This window comes from Pezoporus wallicus, unplaced genomic scaffold (genome assembly GCF_028554395.1).
Source record: "Pezoporus wallicus isolate ANWC-B61680 ecotype Strahan unplaced genomic scaffold, APGP_CSIRO_Pwel_v1 contig_3486, whole genome shotgun sequence".
In the NCBI taxonomy this organism is placed as follows: Eukaryota; Metazoa; Chordata; class Aves; order Psittaciformes; family Psittacidae; genus Pezoporus; species Pezoporus wallicus.
In genome coordinates, this window is record NW_026642292.1 from 876,402 (window position 1) to 880,622 (window position 4,221).

The 4,221-nt window shown below is 44.4% G+C and overlaps 1 non-coding gene across 1 annotated transcript; it reads left to right on the forward strand.

Annotated features, from left to right (window-relative positions):
- The first annotated feature begins 712 nt into the window (after positions 1 to 712).
- On the forward strand, positions 713 to 786 carry TRNAK-CUU (transfer RNA lysine (anticodon CUU)). The gene has a single exon. It is a non-coding gene; the product is annotated as a tRNA-Lys (tRNA).
- The last annotated feature ends 3,435 nt before the right edge of the window (positions 787 to 4,221 follow it).

Consider the following 4,221-nt stretch of genomic DNA (forward strand, 5'->3'; position numbering starts at 1 on the left):
AAGACAGTAAAAAACTCCATTCTCTTTAATCAGTCTGTTGAAGATAGTTTGATGTGCAAACCCAATCCTTTGTATGTGTACCACCTGTCCTGGGTTCAGCAGTAGCAGTCATGTTTTTTCCTTTGTGTTAACTGGTGCAGTGCTGTGTTTTGACTTCTAGTTTGAGAACAGTGTTGGTGAAGCCGATGTTTTGGTTGTTGCTAAGTGATGTTTACCCTGACCAAGGACTCTGTGAGGCTCATGCTCTGCCAGGGAGGAGGGGAGGCTGTGAGGAAGCAGAGACGGGGCGCCTGACCCGGGCTAGCCGGGGAGGTATTCCATACCACAGCACGTCATGCCCGGGGTGGGGGGTAACTGGGAGTTACCCGGAAGGACAGGGGCTTCCGGGTGGAACTCGCTTTCTTGGCCGGTGGTATCGTATTCTCTTCTCTTGTTATTTTCCCTTATCATTGTTTTAGCTGATAGTAGCGGTGGTGATTTGTTGCTGGACTGTTCTTGTCTCAACCCGTAGGAGTTGCACTCTCTCGATCCTCCTCCCCGTTCCTCCGGGAGCGGGGAAGGGGAGAGCCCCGCTGCGGGGGGGGGGGGGGAGACGGACACGGACCTTGATTGTTGTCAGCTCGGCACCACTCACTGGGAGTGAGTGAACAAGTTACCTGACTGGGTTTAAACCACGACAGTTCTTTTTGGAGAATGTCTCCTTCCCAGTGCAGTCTGGGCTAGCTCAGTCGGTAGAGCATGGGACTCTTAATCCCAGGGTCGTGGGTTCGAGCCCCACGTTGGGCGCCAAACAGAACTGTTGTGGTTTAAACCCAGTCAGGTAACTTGTTCACTCACTCCCAGTGAGTGGTGCCGAGCTGACAACAATCAAGGTCCGTGTCCGTCTCCCCCCCCCCCCCCCCCCCCCCCCCCCCCCCCCCCCCCCCCCCCCCCCCCCCCCCCCGCACCAGGGCTCTCCCCTTCCCCGCTCCCGGAGGAACGGGGAGGAGGATCGAGAGAGTGCAACTCCTACGGGTTGAGACAAGAACAGTCCAGCAACAAATCACCACCGCTACTATCAGCTAAAACAATGATAAGGGAAAATAACAAGAGAAGAGAATACGTTACCACCGGCCAAGAAAGCGAGTTCCACCCGGAAGCCCCTGTCCTTCCGGGTAACTCCCAGTTACCCCCCACCCCGGGCATGACGTGCTGTGGTATGGAATACCTCCCCGGCTAGCCCGGGTCAGGCGCCCCGTCTCTGCTTCCTCACAGCCTCCCCTCCTCCCTGGCAGAGCATGAGCCTCACAGAGTCCTTGGTCAGGGTAAACATCACTTAGCAACAACCGAAAACATCGGCTTCACCAACACTGTTCTCAAACTAGAAGTCAAAACACAGCACTGCACCAGTTAACACAAAGGAAAAAACATGACTGCTACTGCTGAACCCAGGACACCACCATGCCTCAAAATTTCTAGTCCCTTTAATATACCTGAGGCTTTCCAAGATCATAAGCAACATTTTTAGAAGAACTGTTCTAGGCATGAGAGATTCCCTAACATCAGCCTCTTAGGGCTTTAGAGCTGATTTATAAATGTCAAAATTACCAACTTGCTTACACAAATGTTGTACAAAGGGACATTCAAATATAAAATGTGACCATCTTGAAGGTGCCAGAGGCTTTGTAGTGATTCCATCTCATCTCAAACAAAAGCACTTCAAAGACTCTCAGTATGGCAGCTTCTCCCTGATAGACTGGTGTGGCACAAATAAATTTTAAAAAAATTTATATAAATAAACCAAGAGTATGATTCCATTAACTAAATGGGACTCAACAAATTGGCTACAATTACTCAATATTACTGCCCTGTTGAAAGAGAGGAAGACTAATTATGAATGGGTTTGTTTGTGTCTATAATCCCTTCATTTACAAACTTTTGCCTCTAAAAGAATAATTGCAAACTTCAAGTAGGCATTCCTGAAGCACATTATTCACAAGGGCAAAATAAGTCCAGAGTTCCAGCTAATAACAAAATTTTCCTCAGAATTAAAAATCGAGTTAATAGGCTGGCAGTTATTTGTCTCAGATTGATTAATATTACATTGGGGTTTACTTCCCTTGGTGAAATCAATCCCATTCCTCAAAACAGAGGCTTACGCCTTGTCACTTCAATGTAATGAAATCAGCTATTAGACTCTCCACACTCCGACCTGATAGGGATTTATTGATGGCTCAATCGGTTACTTTGCCCAGGACTCAGGATTCAGGAGGGCAGTGACACCTGGAGGGAGGAAGCGGCCCTACAACTAACGTCCCTTATCAGTAAAGCGCCACTGAGCAAGGGAATCCTTAATAACGTGATGGACTTTATAGAAAAAAAGCCATAGGAGCAAAGCTGTGTTGGTGCCTTCTAACCTACAACGTATTTGGAGGCTTATGAACATGCTGCAATAGGCACTAATTTCGGTTTCCTCCATCTGAGCCACAAAGCCTCTCTTAGCTATTTTGAGGTGGGTGTTTAGGATTTGCATTATTTTTATTCCAATAGAGAAAGTGTGTCTTTTGCCAGAGTCATCAGTGACAAAACAGGATGAGAAATGGAAAACATTAATAAAATCCACAGAGGCAGCTGTGTGAAGTGCAGGGTGCAGCCGACAGAAGTGGCTCCAGCTGCTACCGCGTTGAGAAAACAGGAAACAGTCCAAGAAGTGGATATGAAAAAGGGGATGTAATTCTGGGAGCTGTACACATTTCAGTGACAGATTCACAAGCTACAGAGTCAAAATCCTGAGCCCAGCTAAAATTTTCTCAGAGTTCTGGGATGTTCTGCTGAGAGAGTTGCATCATTAACTGTTGCATCATTGGTGGCTGGGCTAGTTTAGGACATTGAGTACTGATGCATCCTTTCAGGTGGGATGAACAACATCAAACTATATTTGTGTATTATATACCACCATACATGGTCCTGCAAAGGCATGTGAAAAGGTAGACTATGTCCTGCATAGGATGTAAGTGAATTCCAGACCAAAACTGAGGCCTTTCTAAATCTGTATCTAATTCTAAACTATCTACAAATTCTGCTATAACTTCCTATTATGATTATGATTATTATGATTTATATTCTCATATAATAGCATAGCATGATATAGTACATGCTGGAATTATTTGCAAAAATTTACTCAGGAAAATGGTGTAGTCAGAGCCCATGACTTTTACACACTTCAAATTTTACATGCTTTATCAAACAAAAGTTAGGGGACATACTTACAATCGTGACACTGCCCATCATGTCTGAATATGTCCTGAGTAGTTTGTCCCATAGATTCAGGGTGAAGACAGCCGCAACTGTAACTCAGACAAAAAAAGTGGCAGATTTTATTTCAAAGTAATTAAATATTTGCCTTCCCCTTTCTCCTCCCCTATCCTTTGCCACCTTTGCTACCTTCCATTAAGGAAGATATTGGTGATCACAAATATATCACAGATCACTGACTACGTCAATGTCTAGGTACAAGCATGTGCACTTTTAATAATATTTTGAGTATTTGCAACCTATAACCCAACCATGGGTTTGTTTTTTTTTAACTTGCTACTCCTTGTGCTCTTATATGCCAAACAGGGTCTAGCTTCTACCCTATCTTCCAGATTCTGTGTCTTTCTGCTTTTTGTGACAGCTAGTATGTCATGCAGGTAGCAGATATTCTGTGGACATTCTTGGCTGTGGACATATATGTTCAGCTGATTTGCAGGGTGCATCCTGCTATATTTTTGAGATATGGGTTGCATTTTATTGATATTTGGTTTATATTGTATTAAATTTGGAACTGAACCCTCAAGGTGTCTTAACATCTCAGAAAGACACATTGCTGCCTGCAGCACTGTTGTAGTAAATCAAGCTTTGAACAGATAATTAGTTGTGCTCCTTGTTTAGTTGTGCAAGAGCACGGGAATGGGAAGTCAGAAGTTAGGGCATTTTGGAAGTAATAGGAGTGATCTCCTCCCAGCATCATACAAATTGACCAAGACTTAAACTAGATGTCATACTCTTACTTTGCTTCCCCCACAAAGATGTAACTAATGGGAATGACAGCCACCTAATCAAAGATACTTCGTGGATACAACTCTTTCACCAGTTGTTATAACATTAAATAAAACGGGGAAAGAGGAGAGAAATTAGTTGCTAGCACAATTTTGTTTTGTTTTATTTTCCTTTGCTTTCCTATGAAGAGTCTGGGGTCAC